This window comes from Tamandua tetradactyla, chromosome 2, assembly GCF_023851605.1.
Source record: "Tamandua tetradactyla isolate mTamTet1 chromosome 2, mTamTet1.pri, whole genome shotgun sequence".
NCBI lineage: Eukaryota > Metazoa > Chordata > Mammalia > Pilosa > Myrmecophagidae > Tamandua > Tamandua tetradactyla.
In genome coordinates this window covers 148,242,062-148,259,696 of record NC_135328.1, presented here as the reverse complement: position 1 = coordinate 148,259,696, position 17,635 = coordinate 148,242,062, and the positions used below count along the sequence as shown (strand labels likewise).

Genomic DNA, 17,635 nt, shown 5'->3' with positions numbered 1-17,635 from the left:
GAAAGGGGAAATTTAGGGTCGTGTATGTTACTAGAATGAAAGTTAGAAGATATAACATGGGACTGTATAACTCAGTGAAACCAGTTGTGGACGAAGGACTGGGGTTAATAGTACAAATATAAGAATGTTCTTTCATGAATTGTAACAAATGCACAACCCTAATACAAAGTGTCAATAATGGGGGATATATGGGGAAAAATACACCTAACGGAAACTGTGAACTAAAAAAAAAAATAATAAGCATGGAGTGAAACTTTTCCTTTGGAATTATTACCATAAAATTGAAGAAGATGAATTTGGTGACATCATTCAAGGAGAAGATGAAAAAGCCCAGGAAGAAGACTGAGACCTTGCTTCTGGACATCCCTGATTAAGTAGGTTGACCAATCTTTTGTGGAATAGTGTCAGTTGTCAAACTGAATCAATCATACCTGAATATCAATAATATAGTGACAAATACGAATGAGTCACTGGGCAGAAAATGCCCAAATGCTTTTCCCATAATATCATCTTAGTCCTTCTCAAGCCTCCTGTTTCCAGGGCCCCAAGTCAAAGAACTCTTTTCAGGGTTCAAGTTTTGATCCACCTTTAGCCCAGGTGGGTCAAAAGACTCTGTTCACAATTTTGGTGGCAAAGTCTGGGGAATCCTTTCTGAGTCTGCCAGTCCTGCAATCTCCTAGCCACTGTCTAAATGGGGAATATTTCTGATTTATGTATTGCCAGGTAATCCATAATTATATAAGCAGAGGAGGAAATTCAGTATAATATAACTTATGTTGATTTTTTTTGGCTATTGTGTAACAGCTGGATATTAATATATAGGAAAGAAATTCTCAATATGCCCCAAACATTTTCTTGTTCCAATAAATGGCTCTTAATGTTTAGAAATCTGATTTTTTCTCTTAGGTTTTAGAATGTTTGAAGCAAATTTTCATTAGGAATCATGATTTAGGGTCCTGGTAGACAGTTTTTGCGAGCAAACATTAAACTCTATAAATACTACCAGCTGACTAAAAAACTAAGTGGAGTAGGTGAATAGATTTGTGGTTTGCTTTATAGAGACTCAGAAACTCCCAGGTTTTATTTCGGTCTAATTATAGATTTTGACTTTTTCAAGGTACATCATCAAAGCTTGGCACAGACATCTAATGGATCCACGTGTCAAAGGCCATAGAAATGGACAGGTCATTTAAAGTGTCATGGAGTTAATGGTCACAAATCCGTGTATCTTTGCAGGCAAGGGGGTGGTTTTTACTCGGCGAGCCTGAGGAAGTGAAGTGCCCCAGACATAGTGACTGTCTGATGAAGAGAGTCGCTGAACATCAGCTAGCACAGTGTAAATCTAGAGGTCTCTGGTAAAGAAACCAAAAAGAAAGAAGAAACAATGACAAAAGGCCACAACTGTTAGGATTATTGCAAAAGTAAAATGGTTCCTGGGTTCATAAAAAAGCTGGCCTTCCTAAATGGCACCAATGGCTGACTGCATGAGAGAAAAGCAGTAATCATTAGTAATCTACTAATATATTTGTGGATGTATTAGTCAGGGTCCTCCAGAGAAACAGAACCGAGGGAAGATATACATGTAAGTATTAAGAGATTTATTATGGGACTTGGCTCATGACTGTGGGGACTGACAACTCTGAATTCTTGGAGGGCAGACTGCAAGCTGGAACTCCAAAGGTGACAATGAATTCCCCAGGAGAAGCGGTTGCCTGGGGTAGTGAAAGAAATTCTCCTTTCTGACTGCCAAAATCCTTGGTTTTCACTTTATGGCCATCAAGTGATTGGATGAGGAGACGTCTCACTGCTGAAGGCAATCTCCTTTGTTGATTTTTAGATGCAATCAACCATAGATGCAAATCAGCTGAGTAATAATTTAAATCTATCTGCAAAACACCCACTACAGGTTGTTGACTTGATCAAAGATCGGACATCACAGCCTAGCCATGACGGCAAATGATATTAACCATCACAGGGGCCATGCTGTGAAAATAAGCTGCCCCGGAATGCAAAGCAGGAGGGTGATGGACACACTGGGCATGAGCTCTGGTTTGGGCCTGCATTTAAATTCTATCTACTTGAACTTGAGGAAGTTGTTTCAATACTTTGGGACTCAGTTTGTCTATCTATAAAATGTGATACAAGCCTAAAAGTTTAGACTTAGGTTACATTGCAACCACTGTAGATGTCAGTGACAATAGTCTTTTATTCTAGCAATTAACTCTGCTTTCTCTTAGTCAGAATGACTTTCTTTAGGCAACCTTTTGGATGATAAGTAAAGAAAGTAGTCAAGTAAATTAAAATATATGTCCTCAAAACTTTATGAAGGAAAAAAATGTATTCATGAGGAATTCTGTCCTCAACAGGACAGAGGAAAAAATTAAAGAATAAAAGAATATAAAAAGAGCAAAGCTATGTATTTCTAACACAAGTGCTCCAAATCATCTCTTATTTTACATAATTCATAGACTTGGTCTTTCACATCAGATTTGTGGCCATGTACAAAGGTCACAGCTAGAAGAGAACAAAATGTGTAAATCTGAGGGTGGGAGTTCTTTTCCCCCATTACTTATTTATCAGACAGGTTGATGTCAGATAGAAAGCTTGGCTGGTATTTTGCCTTTCTTCCTCTCGTGAAAAGAATTGACTCTGTGTCCTACCTTGTTAACCTTTTCTGTTTATTTCTATTTGCCTACAATTTCTTATTATAGTTGCCAGTTAATCACAAATATATTAGAAGACTTCTTTTTAATCTAGCAGTCTTCATTGCTTTGTGGTATCTCTGCGAACAGTTGTGCCACCGCTAAGAGCGTCCAATTACACTCACTGCAGGGAAAAGCAAGAGATCAGCAGTTGACTCTGCTTTTGTCTAAGATATCAAACGTGAAAGCAAATTAGGTATCTAAAAATAAAAACTAACATTAAGACTAATAAAATGGAGCTTTGACTTTTCTCATCACAGACTCATTTATACTTAATGACACAGACTGGCTGGATAGGTAATTGTTATAATCTCTCTTGAAATGGATTTAAAAAATGGCTGATCCTTTCCTCCTTTAAGGACAGGTGAATGGACGCCAAGACAAAAGAGAAATGAGAGCCCTTCTACACAGTTTTACATTAATTTGTTTGCAATATTGGCTTGCAAATAGAAGGTCAGAGGGAGGTGCACGAGCTAGTGTTACTAACACGTGTCAGCATAAAAAAGTCAATCATGCATTATTTTGCTCACAAGCCAGATCAAACATGTGAAGCATCAGAAATACAACAAATTCTTCTTTCCCCAAAGCCCAACCTATTATGCTTTAACCAGAAAAAGGTTATCTAGTTTAGTAATACAATGTATAAAACACTTCTCTGCCCTTGGAGGTTTTGGATGGTTCCCCTTTCTATTTATAGGCATTCTCTCAAGCTACAGATGTACAATTTATATCTCCTACCATATGAATACTTCCTACCGTTCACCTTCTCTCCCCACATCGATTCTTTTCAGACCCTCACACCCTCCTCTAGGTCAGAGATACCGCCAGCCGGACCCGAAGGTAGCGCTTCAGGGTGATAGCGCCACCTAAAGGCTGCACATGAAACTATTTTATCCATTGTTTTTCTCCAACTGCTGCTGTCTTCTCCAAGAATTATTATTTTTCTTCACATATTGTATAGCAACTTTTCTAAGCCCTTCATTATTCACAGTTGTTCTCCTTCCCACCTCCTAACTCAGAGCCAGAGGGAAATTTTTAACAATTATAAGAAATAAAGCAATTGTCATAGAGGTCTTTTTTTTTATGGAGAACTTCTAAGTTACTTAAATTGTTTTCTTTCTCTTTTCGTTTTTTGTAATAATAATAAGAACACAATTATTTAGTGTCAGGCCTTCTTTCATTTTACTTATATTAAGTTAACACTTTTAAATGGGCTTATTAAATGGACAGCTTACTTAATTCCTGTAACCCTCTCCCCAAGATGTACATATGGGCCGATATTCCATTTGAATTTATTACAAACTTTTGGGGGAAACCTCAAATAGGAGAAATGATAGATGAAGGAAAACTGAATCACTCTGTTATTCACATACACATACGTACACTCCAGGGAGAAGGGGAGGGAGGGAGGGAAGGATAGAGAGAGAGAGAGAGAGAGAGATGCCTACTTTAGTGACACAATTTGAAAAAGAGCTGTCTTCTGTCTCTAGTCTTACAAATAAATAGGTAAATACACTGCTCCTTCTCACGAGTAAGTCAGCTCCACTGGTGTGTCCTTTCTTATTTTTCAGAACCAGCTCCACAAGAATCAAATCTCTGTTGACAAGTGTTTGTAAATGAATCACAAATGCAGAATTTATATGGCATCAGTGTGCCATGGAGCTCTGGTTCATTGCAGCAATGACATGTAACAAGAGGAAATTCCCCCGCACAGCCCAAACACATTGCACTCACTAAGAATCCCACACTGGAGTCAGTCTCCCCCATTTGCATGAAACCTGGGGCTGGCCTGGTAGCCTTCCCAGGTTAACCCCAAACAAGCCCTATGGAAATAAAATCATATAAGACCTCATCAACTCTTCCACATGATCTCATTACTTTCTCTATTTAAATATTTAAATCAATTTTATTTACACTACAATTTCCTTATAATTATAATTCTAAAAAGCTTCCACTCAGGCAAAAGCATAACCTTTTTTTTTTTTTTTCCATTTTGGCACAGATCTTAACACTTATAACAAAAGCTTTTCAAAACACTAGAAAAATAGAATTTTTAAAATTTTTCTATTTTAAATAGAATTTAAAATAATGAAAAAATTCTCAATAATTTGGTATATATGGAGACCCCAGTAGATGTCCTGTAATACTTGACTTATGTAAAATGAACTGTAATGCAACTGTACAACTTGTATTATCATCTCACTTAAAACTCTACCAGTTTTATGTGATTTTCACATTTGTGAAATATAAAACTCAGGTTGACCAAGTTTGACTTGCTCCTGGATTCTGTTTTCTGCTCCAAACCATTACTAATTTTGTAAGTCTAATCAAATTTTACTTGCTGTAGCAATTTCCTAGACCTGGGGTTGGCAAGCTCTTTCCAATAAAGGGCAAAATTGTAAATATTTTAGGCTTTGTGGGTTACAGTTTGCTTAATTATTCTTGGTAAAATACATCTCAATATTGTTATCATGTTTTATTTTAACTCTTTTTCTCAGAGAACTGTGAAGGTGACAACGAGGTGAAAATTTTAAATGCTACCTATGATTACACAGTCACAACATTCTGAGTAGCAAATAAAAACAGGACTCCAGTCGAGTCGAGTCATTGGCTGCAGTGGAATATGTTTCTTCTAATGTAGAAAGGGAATGCACCTTTGAAACAGGTAAATAATGAGCAATTTCAAAACATGCTTTGGATTCCTAAAAAGAAAAGTCATTTTGGCTAAATCAGACTAGCGGCATTTCTTTTATCTACATGTGTGGCAGATATGGTAATCTCAGGAGTTTGGAAAATGGAAATACAGCCCCTTCTTCAATACCAGAAAACAGCAATCAAAATCCTGATGATTTCTTTTCATGCTGACACAACACGTAAAAACAGTTCTTGTATCCTAGATTAATACATCTTTGCAGTTACAATGTTCAATAGCAGATGTGGTGTTTAAAATGTTAACACAAATAACTTGGTAGTTTCTAGGTAGACACAACAAAAGATTTGGATCACAATTATAGTGTGTGAGCATATATTTCATCTAGACTTCCAATTTTTGTAAGTGTATTTACCATAGAAAAATACATTTTTTTCATGTTAGTAATTTCAAAAAGCTGAATCTGAATGATTGAAAATAATTAGCTGGTTAAGCTCTCAAGTCTGAGAAATACTGCACTGAAACAGTCACATGACATAATTTTGTATGCTGCAAACATTTAATGATTGTTGTTGAGCTTATTTTTTGGAATTTTTTTTACTTCAAACTGTAAAAAGTTAAATAAATGCTCATAAAATACAAAGAAAATACCCAAAAGTAAAACTTGCTTTAAGTTTATCTTGCAGCTAGACCAGTGGCTGTTTTGTTGTTGTTGTTGTTGTTGTTGTATTTTCTTAATGTGTCTTTATTTTTGAGTTGCACAAACACACTTAGGAATTTGATCTTTATAGTACAGCATTTAAGAAGTAAAAATATACTCCCAATTCAAAGAAATAAAAAGGTTGTGCATGATTACATGCCAAACAAAAGAGAGAATGCTAGAATACTCTGATAGTGCAGGCATCATTAAAAAGGAAAAGAAAAAACTTGAGATGCTCATTAACTTTCGATATTTTAAGGAAGCAAGACTTTTTACCAAGTAGCTTAAAAGCCAGCAAAACAGGAATCAGTGATGTCAACTGCAGTGTACAGAGTATGAAGTGACAAATGTTACACAAATACGCAGTTAAAAATTTACCAGTGGACACTGAAGATCTGGGAAGCTGCTCTTTGGAATGGTCAAGTAGAATCACCTTCTTCCAGTCACTTTTAGTCCTTATAGCAACATTGTGCTACATCGCTGCTGGCTGAGGAGGTAAAGGATTTGTTTTGTCATTAGCAGCTAACAAACTTATTCCACATGTTCTTAAAGGTGGAAATAAAGGCAAGAGTTACCAGGATGAAGGTCATATACTTCTCGGCACACAAACACAAGAAGCATTACTAGTATTTAAAAAAAGTCTCTGATGTCTCCCATTGTACTTCAAAACTCAATTGAGATGAAAGCCTTTCTCCATTGTAGCAGCTCTCATGATTTCCTTAGAATACTCAGGCAACTTAAGATAATGCACACATGTATTCACTGATGGATAGCTTACATCAGTAGCATCAACCTTGCTACCGGGGAGGCAGGTTAGCCAGTCCACCCGGGGGCAGAGTTGAACAACCAGAGGTAAACTGTAGGAATACTTTCCTTTTGCCTGAAGACATGTCACTCAAAACCCTCGCAGACCTCAGGAAACCAGACCAGCTTAGGTTCTTAGGGTCAGTGTAATTGATAATATCATCAACTTCCCAGCAGGGTGATTGATTTCCACAAAGAATCATTTGGACTTCTCCATGGCTGAAGGAACTTAATTTCTCCATTGGAAAAAACTTTATTAAAGCCATCTCTAAAGGCTTCTATCTGTTTCTGAATATCCACATGCATACAAAAGTCAAACATCACATCCACATATTCTTCTGCCTTATCCATTTTTATCATCTCATCTTCTCCACTTGGCTTGATGGTGCCTCTTCATGGCAAGATCTTTAATTACTTTTAAAAATTTGGCTCTGTGTGGGTTTACCAGTTCAGAGTCTTCCCAAGTTAAAATTCCAAAATTCTATTAAACCAAGCTGGCAGTTTAGGTTTGGGAAGATCAAGAATAAACTCAGATTTTGTATCTTCTTCAAAGCTTTCTATTGAGAGTGAATCATGACCTTCTTCTGTGGAAGCTTCAGATGGACTTTCAGTACAGTTTAAGTCTCTATACCTCATTATTTGTAAATCAGTTAATATTGCTTTTTTTCTGTTTTGTTTTTTTTGGCATGGGCAGGCTCCGGGAATCGAACCCGGGTCTCTGGCATGGAAGGTGAGAATTCTGCCACTGAACCATGGTTGCACTGCCCAGCTCATATTGTTTAAATGTCACCCAAACACATGAACTCACAGAAAGGTTTAGAGATAGGTAAGTCCACCAGTCTATTGTCTTGAATGCATTTAGCCAAGAAAATTCCAAGGAAATGAAAATGTTTTGTGATTCTTTCAAGCTGTTCACTATCTTATGCAAATGGTGCTGTGAATAGTCTGTATGATTTCTGCAAGTAGTATCCAGGAGGTTTCAATCTGCTTCCAAGATTAACAAGACAAGATTCATCGTCTTGGAAATTATCATCACAAAGTCAAGATCCCCAAATTGGTTCTCTGGAATTCTGCTTCCACCAAAGCATAAAAGTGGTCCCAGGCTATTTCCTTCTTCCCCTAAAAATTCAACCACAAGAACTGATATTCAATCTGCATGTATTTGCATAAGCTCTTCTCTGCCCATTCTGTCAGTGATTCACTACATGGAACTTTTTTTTTCAACTTTTTTTATTGTATGGTATAACAAATATACAAAGCAAAGAAATAAAAAAGCAATAATTTTCAAAGCACTCTTCAACAAGCAGTTACAGGACAGATCCCAGAGTTTGTTGTGGGCCACCATATGATCCTCTCATATTTTTACTTCTAGCTGCTCCAAAATGAAGGAGGCTAGAAGGCTTAAATATGTTTTTATCATCACAATCGACTTTTTTCCTTCTTTTTTTATGAAAAATAACATATATACAAAAAAACTATAAATTTCCAAGCTCAGCACCACAATTAGTTGTAGAACATATTTCAGACTTTGACATGGGTTACAATTTCATAATTTTAGGTTTTTACTTCTAGCTGTTCTAAAATACTGGAGACTAAAAGACGTATCAATTTAATGATTCAGCATTCATATTCATTTGTTAAATCCTATCTTCTCTGTATAACTCCACCATCACCTTTGATCATTCCATCCCTCTCTTTAGGGGTGTTTGGAATATGGTCATTCTAAATTTTTCGTATTGGAAGGGTCTGTCACCAATTTGGGGTTGGGAGATGGAACTATCTGATGTTCTGGAGAGGGTGGGCTAGATTTCAGGACTTATCTGGCCCAGGGACCCATCTGATGGTTGTACGTTTCTGGAAAGTTACTCTAGTGCATGAAACTTTTGTGGAATCTTATATAATGCCCTAGGTGTTCTTTAGAATTGGATGCAATGGTCCTGATTGGGGGTTGGCAGGTTATGAAAGGTAAGAAGGTCTAACTGAAGCATGTGTAAGAGCAACCTCCAGTGTAACCTCTTAACTTTATTTGAACTTTCCCTGCCGCAGACAGTTTATTAGTTACACTTCTTTTCCCCCTTTTGCTCAGGATGGAATTGTTCCTCCCACAATGCCAGGTCTGGATTTACCCCCGGGCGTCATCTCCCCATCGCTAGGGAAACTTTCACCCCTGATGTCATGTCCCACGTAGGAGGGGAGGGCAATGATTTCACTTGCAGAGTTGGGTTTAGAGAAAGTGAGGCCATATTTGAGCAACAAAAGAGGTCCTCCAGAAGTAACTGTTAGGCATGTCTATAGGTAGGCTAAACTTCTCCACCACTATCTACATAAGCTTCACAAGAGTAAGCCTCATGATCGAGGGCATGGCCTATTGATTTGGGTGTCCCTAAAGTCTGACACAGTATCAGGGGATTCCCCAATGGTAATGTTTAATTGTTCCATATTCTTTCTCCCATTCCCTCAGGGGACTCTGCCAATACTTTTTGATTGTCTACTGCATCCAGGCATTACAATAATCAACTCAGGATTAAAGGACCTCTTTCTTATTCTGGGCTCCCTGTTTTAATTGTTCAAATGAACTATGTGGATAAATTGACTTAGATTATGCACTTCAGAAAATTTCAGTTCCAGACCAAATAAACCTTTCTTCCATTGTCGTGGTACATTACATCATATTGTAATGAACATAGTAATTCCTATGTTCTGAATTACTTTAACCCCAACCTGTTCAGCTTCATTCTTATCTCTAAACATCAGGTTACATATATAAAACAGCCTCTTAAATTCCAGAAATAATAATCACCACTGCGGACTTAATGTGTCTGCTCTAAAAGCTCACAATCTAGGCCCCTGTTTTCTTATAAGCATTTTCTAAAGGTGACCAAACCATTCTTGTCTTTTTTGTTTCTGTTTTATTTTGTCTCACCAAATGTCCCACATGTTCATTTACACCCTTGCATGTCTCATGACTTTGTTCCTTTTTGTAGCAACACAACCTTCGTTCAAAAGTAAACACCATCATTCACCAATCTATTTCTCTTGTCAGTGCATCCTTCAGCCACCTGCATTCACTGAGCAAAATGTAGAGGCCCCAAAGTCCACAGTCCATCAACATTCTCAATTTTAGATAATTTCATTGTTTCCAAGAGGAAGAAAACCAATAAACACACACTTGCCGAATAGGAAATCTAAATCTCCTCTTATCGCTTGTCCCTCCCTCCATTATTTACCTCTGCTGTTGCTGTGGTGGTGCTGATGGTTTCCTTTTGAACATAGCTCATAGCATGCAACAGCAGTTTTTTCCTGGACTTAAACACTCTTTGTACAAGAATTATATCTTTGAAGTAATTCTTGCAAGAACCAATTCATATTTCTAGTGTTAATCAGTGGGACACGTAGGTCCGTACAACCCCTTTCAATCTTGCTCATCTTCAATATGATAATATTACTTATAGACCCACTGTATGGAACTTTTACTCTTTCAAAAAACATACTTCTTTAAGAAATAATTTCCTAAGCTAAAAATGAGAGAGAATTCAAAATTTCTTTTGAAGAGAGACAAAAGTCTCAAGTTTTGACTTCAGTGGTAGTTTTGTTTGAAGCTGAATCAACTCTGAAAGTTGCTCACTATTGTTTGTGGTTTGTAAGGGTGGGGTGGGGGTGGGGTACTAGCATATGGGGGAGGAAGGAAAATTCCTTGATTGATAGGGACTTTTTATTACTACCAATACATCCTAGGCCAAAATTAGGCCCTTGGCAGAAAGTGTTCTCGAGGTAATCCATATCTGTTGTCCCAGGTTTTCTAGGTGACTATTGCAAATACCACACAATAGGTTGGCTTAAACAAGAGAAAACTATTGTTTTGTGGTTTCAGAGGCTAGAAGGCTTGTTTCCTCCCTGGGTTGGAGGTGTCGTGGTGTTGCCTTACTGCAACCCCTGGTTCCTTGGTTTATATTTCTGCCTCACGCCGTATGGTAATGTCCACTCCTTTCTCTTCCAGGTTCTCCTGACTTCCAGTTTCTTGCTCCTCTCTTTTTCTGACTATGTCTGAATTTCTTCAATTTATAAAGAATTTCAGCAGTCTGGATTAAGGCCAGATTTCATTCAGCTAGGCCACACTTTAGCTAAAAGAATAATTTCTAGAAATGTTATTTACAATGGGTTCATACCTACAGGGTCAAGACTAAGAAAGTGTCTAAGCTGGAGTACATAATTCAACCCATCACACCTGTGTTTTTTTGGAGGAATAGGAGGAAAAGGAAATCTTTGTCTCATGAAATGTCCACTTGATTACACCAGCAATAAAGGACGTGAATTGGAGGAAGAGGTGAAGAAATCTGGTTAGAGGGGACACCCCACCTTATGGGGATTCCTCTGCCCAGTGCTGTATTTGGAAAAGCCATGGGTAATTTGATGACTATTCCATTTTGATTTGGAGAGTTTATCTTTCTGGTAATGTGATGAATCATTTCCTCTAGTTCTGCATATTTAGGTTTTTCCCTGCAGTTCTTTTTTTCTCTAAAATCAATTTCTGTGAAGAATAGAGTTGAGCTTGTTTAGTTTTCCATGGGTGACCTCCTGCCTTGCCATTCCTGCTGATTATATGAAATTTGGCATTTCTATTGATTAATCTAGAACATCATATTCTTTTTTAATATGGTTAAGCTTTTAAAGAATTACGTACTTGCCTTTCAATTACTCTATGTCATAGAGCAAGCATTTTTCCATTTTTAAATTGTTTTCTCTATGTAATTGATTTTAACAGAGTAAAAACTTCTGCTCCAAATAAAAAAAAAGAGATCAATAAAATTTCCAGTAATTACTACCTGTGCCATCATTTCCCAAGAAAATGCATAGACACCAGGACTGAAACTCATGATTTTAGACCATGCAGCCACAGCCTTGTATAGTTTACTAGAAGTCCAAATACAATTCTGAGGCAGACCACAGCCCTCTGTGACCCTGGCGTCCCTCACAGAGTTGCCTTTGGTGACAAAGACCACTGCACTACCCCAACCCATAACAAACATTTCAGCACTCCTCCCAGAGACAAACCTGTGTATTTATAAGTCTCCGACAAGTGTCTATTTAAGTCTTTTCCCCATCTTTTCCTTAACTCTGTTATTTTGCTATAATTTCAGACTCCTAAAAAGCTTACAAGAACAGCACATGAAACTCCTGTATAATTCTTACCCATATTCAATAATCTTCTTTATGTTATCCATTCGAGAGTAATTGGAAATTTCAAGCCCCTTTGCCTTCCTCAGTATTTCAGTATTGACTTCCTAAGGAAAAGGACATTCTATAATATAATGAAAATACAATGATCAGAATCAGGAAATTTAACACTGACACAATAAATTTTTTAATGACAGTCTATATATAAATTTATCAATTGTCCCAATTACTTTTATGGGTATATACTCTATATATGGTATATGCATTTCCCAATCTAGGATCTCAGGATTTCATCCAGGACCATGCATTGCAGTTAGTTGTCATGTGCCTTTAAACACTTTAATCTGGATAGCTCTGCAGCCTTTGTCTTTCTTGATCTTAATATTTTTAAAAATACCAGAAAATATACCTCAAATTGGGTTTGTCTGATATTTTTCAAGTACTAGATTATGATTATATTTATATTTGTCATGACTATCACTAGAATGATGTGTCCTCCTAAGTGAATAATTTCAGGAGGCATATGATGTCAATTTGTCATAATATTGGTGACAGTAACTTTGATTGCTTGGTTAAAATGGCAACTGTCAGATTACTCTCCTATAAAGTTGTTGTTTTCCCTTGGTAAATGATAAGTAATTTGTGGAGAGATAATTTGAGACTATGTAAAATCGTATCCCTTTTCAAATTTTCACCTAATTGTTTAAGCATTAATTGATGATTCTCTAAACCTATAATTTATTCAATGTCTACTAGTCAGCATTTTACTGCAATGTCTCCCTTTGCCTAATTTGTTTGTTTAGTCATTTATTTATTATGTATATCAGAATGGACTCATGGATTTTTTCCCATGAATTATAATCTATCTATATTATTATTTATTTGAATTATTAATTTGTTCCCAAACTGGCCAGTGAGAGCTCCTTTTGACTGCAGCTGTGTCTTTTTGGGGGGGGGTGCATGGTCCAGGAATCGAACCCAGGTCTCCAGCATGGAAGGCGGGCATTCTAACCACTAAACTACCTGTGCACCTGAGCTGTGTCCTTTTGATTTGCCCCATCATTTATCAGCATTCTGTGGCAATAGAAAGGTTCCAGAATCATCATGTACTTTCCTTACCCAATCTATAGGATAAGCCTTTCATTCAAGGGCCACCTGGTGACTTTTAGAAGAAAATGCTATTTAAAAGCCAAGATCTCAGTATTGTATGTACATTGCTTCCAGGTATTCTTATTAGGAAGATTTAGGAAATGTATGCAATTTAGGAAACACATACATGTACCTATATTAATATCTATAAAGCTATGAGTTGGTACTGATACCTCCAATTCTAATTTAAAACCACTGAACACATTCTATGCTTTCATACTGATAACTCTATACTCCAACAGTAAGAAACTTATCTTTCATTGTTTTTAATATATGTGCTCATTTATTTAAGTATAGAACATGCAAAAAGTAGTTTCAAAATTGCTAAACCATGTCTCATAAGAAATAAACCTACAAATAAGAACTCAACATTTTTTACAGTTATTTAAAACAATATTTTCATTGACACATCTTCACATACTTACATTCCATACACGGTTTACAATCAAGAATTCACAATATGATCACATAGTAGTGTATTCATCACCATGATCATTTCTTAGAACATTTGCATCACTCCAGAAAAAGAAATAAAAAGAAAAATGAAAACACTCATACATACTATACCACTTACCCCTCCCTGTCATTGACCACTAGTATTTCCACCTACCCAATTTATTTTACCTATTATACCCCCTATTATTTATTTATTCTTATCCATATTTTTTTACTCATCTGTCCATACCCTGGATAAAAGAAGCATCACACACAGTTTTCACAGTCACACTGTAAAAGCTATATCGTTATACAATCGTCTTCAAGAATCAAGGCCACTGGAACACAGCTCGATAGTTTCAGAGACTTCCCCACAGCCACTCCAATACACCATAAACTAAAAAAAGGATATCTAAATAATGCATAAGAATAACCTCCAGGATAACTTCTTGACTCTGAAGTCTCTCAGCCACTGAAACTTTACTTTGTCTCATTTCTCTCTTTCCCCTTTTGGTCAATAAGGTTTTCTCAATCCCATTATGCCAGGTCCTGGCTCGTTCTGGGAGTTCTGTCCCACGTTGCCAGGGAGATTTACACCCCTGGGAGTCATGTCCCATGTAGTGGGGAGGACAGTGAGTTCACTTACTGAGTCGACTTAGAGAGAGAGGCCATATCTGAGTAACAAAAGAGGTTCTCTGGGGGTGACTCTTAGGCTTCCTTTTAAGTAGGCTTAGTCTGTCCTTTGCAGGAATGTTTCATAGGGGCGAACCCCAAGATTGAGGGCTTGGCCTATTGATTTGGCTGGTCCCACTGCTTGCAAGAATCTCAAAAATTCTCCAAATGGGGAAGTTGAATATTTCCTCTTTCCTCCCCAGTGCCCCAAGTGGACTCTGCAAATACATCTTTTTTCACTGCCCAAATAATTCTGGGATATGTAAGGGCATCTCACCAACCTGAACAAACCAACAAGATCTCACGTCCTATTCAAGGTTCCACGTACTTTTGGTGCTCAACTAAACTGACCATACAAGTTAAATTAGGAAATGCATTACCCAAAATATAAATTTTGTACCAAATAAACATCTCTTTCTTTGGTCTCACACAGAAGTTGAAGTTTTAAAATATGGACAATATCATCCTTTACCCTATATTTGCTCTACCTTAGTCCTGTCCAGATCAGCTTCCTTCATCTCTCTACTGAAAGTCTGATCACTTTTTCAACTTTTTAAACAGTTCCCCTATAGGGTACTGTTGACTTTCATAGCTTCAGAGCTCTAACTCTGAGTCTCAAGTGTCGCATAAATACCCAACATCTCTGGAAACAGCTCAGTATCTCAGAATTTAGAAATAACAGTTACAACTCCTGAATATATGTGACTGCTGTAAGAGCTTAGAATCTAGGACCATTTCTAATAGGCCCCAACCTGATAACCCACGTTTTCAACTTCAGTTCACTGAGTTTTCATATTACGGTTCGTCTATATGGGTGAGGCATGACAGTATTTGTCTTTTTGTTCCTGACATTTCATTCAACATATCCTTAAACTTCCTTCACCTAATTGCATGCCTCTCAACTTCATTCCTTCTTGCAGATGCTCAGTAGTCCATTGTATGTGTACACCACAGTTCCCCCTTCCATTCCTCAGTTGTTGTGCCCTTAGACCATCTCCATTCATTGTGAATCTCAAACACTGCCACCATAAACACGAGTGTGCAAACGTCCATTTGTGTCCGCCACTCAGTTCTTCCAGGTATATACTCAGCAAAGGGGTTGCAGGATCATATGGCAAACCCACAACTGGCCTCATGTTGAAGTACCACACTGCCCTCCAAGGGGCTGCACTTCTCATTTCTCTACAACAGTAAATAGGTACATCTCTTTCTCTGCATTTTTTTTAGCATTTGTTTCTCTCAGTTCATTTTTAAAAATTTCTTCACACATCAAACTCACCAGACTTCGCACCATAATCTATATGAAGAGCGTTCCCCCTCTTCCACAAAAATCCATATCCCTCCCCCATACTGCCCACCTGTTGACATTTAGTTTTGGCATAATTCAGCTGAAGGCTTCAGTGGAAGCACATAACAACGTCAATGTGTCCAATCACTGATGTAGGCCCAGCAGTTGTTCTGTACTGTTCCTGGCTATTTACTAGCTGCTCTGGAGGATGAACTAAATTCCACACCTCACTAATCCATCATCTTATCCCACCTCCAATCAGATAACTGTAATTTTTAGTATTTCTTGAAATTTGATTAGATACTACAAACTTGCTATTCTTTTTTCAGCATTGTTATGACCATTTATTTATTTTTGATTTTGCATTTAAGTTTTTTTGTAAATTATAGAGGTTGTAGATGTATATAAAAATAATGTAAAAAATGCAATATTCCTTTATACAGCTATTGTTGACACTTTGCATTATGGGTTACATTTGTTACAATTGAAGTAAGAATAGTAAAGTTATACTAACTATAGTCCACAGCTTACATTAGATTTATTTTCCCCATATACCTAGCATTAACACTTTACCTTAGTGTGGTTCATTTGTTATAATTCATGACATAATATTTCACACTTTTACTATTAGCTATTTACTATTAACATTTCATAACTTTTACTATTAACCATTTATAATAGGGTTCACTATGTAAGGCAGTACCATGTTCTATCTTCTATTTTTTATTCTAATAACATATATATATAACTTAAAATTTCCCCCCTTTAACCACATTCATGTATGTAACTCAGTATTTTTAATTACACTAACAATGAAATGCTCTCATCATCATCATCTAATTCCAAAAGTTTACAATCATTCTAAATAGAAATTCTGTACAAACTAAGCATTAACTTCCAATTTCTACCACCAACCTATCCTCTGATAACCAATATTATAGATCTAACTCTATGAATTTGTTTGCTGTAATTACTTTATATCAGTGAGATCATATAATGTTTGTCCTTTTCTGTATGGCTTATTTCACACAAGATAATGTCTTCAAGATTCATCCTGTCTTGCGGGTATCAGCATTTCATCCTTTTTTATGGCCGAATAATATTCCATTGTATGTATATACCACATTTTTTATCCGTTCATCAACTGATGGACACTTGGGTTGCTTCCATCTTTTGGCAATTGTGGAAATGCCTCTATGAACACTGTTGTGCAAATACTTGTGCAAGTCCCTGCTTTCAGTTCTTTGGGGTAACTACCTAGTTGAGGGAATTCCATATATGGGACTCTATACTAAGCTTTCTGAGGAAGTGAAAAACTATCTTGTACAGTGGCTGCATAATTTTATATTCCCACCAGCAGTGAATGAATGTTCTTATTTCTCCACATACTCTTCAAAACTGATAATTTTCTTTTATTGTTGTTGTTTTTTACTAGTAGCCATTTAGTGGGTGAGAAATTATATCTCATTATGGTTTGGATTTGCATTTCTTTAATAGCTAGTCATATTGAATGTCTTTTCAAGTTCTTTTTTTTTTGTCATTTATATATTCTCTTCAGAGAAATGTCCACTCAAGTTTTTTGCCCAAGTTTAAATTGGGTTATTGGTCTTCTTTATTGTTCAGTTGTAGGATTTCTTTATATACTCTAGATATTAAGCCCTTACCCGATATGTGGCTTCCAAATATTTCCTCACCTTGAGTAGATTTTCTTTTAACTTTTATGATAAAGTCCTTTGATGCTCAAAAGTTTTTGATTTTGATGAGGTCCTATTTATCTGTTTTTTTCTCTTGTCACTTGTGCTTTGGGTATAAAATCTAAGAAACCATTGCCTAATGAAATATCCTGAAGAAGTTTCCCTATGTTTCTTCTAGTAGTCTTACAGTCCTGGTGTATAGACTGTTAATGTATATATAACCTGATTCTTACATTTAGGTCATTGATTCATTCTGAGTTCATTTTGTATAAAGTGTGAGTTAGGGGTCCTCTTTCATTCTTTTGCATACGAATATCCAGTTCACCCAGCACTATTTGTTGAAGAGATATTCTGTCCCAATTGAGT

The 17,635-nt window shown here is 36.7% G+C and overlaps 1 long non-coding RNA gene across 4 annotated transcripts in view; it reads right to left on the bottom strand.

Annotated features, from left to right (window-relative positions):
• The window catches only part of LOC143662555 (uncharacterized), a 256,405-nt gene that overhangs the window by 14,255 nt on the left and 224,515 nt on the right, over nucleotides 1-17,635 (bottom strand). For 3 of the 4 annotated variants that reach the window (XR_013165410.1, XR_013165427.1, XR_013165415.1), the window contains 2 exons: nucleotides 12,047-12,155; nucleotides 6,431-6,539 (listed from right to left, as the gene is read on the bottom strand). This is a non-coding gene — a long non-coding RNA (uncharacterized LOC143662555). The remainder of the gene's footprint in view (nucleotides 1-6,430; nucleotides 6,540-12,046; nucleotides 12,156-17,635) is intronic. The other variant, XR_013165420.1, reaches the window with a different exon arrangement.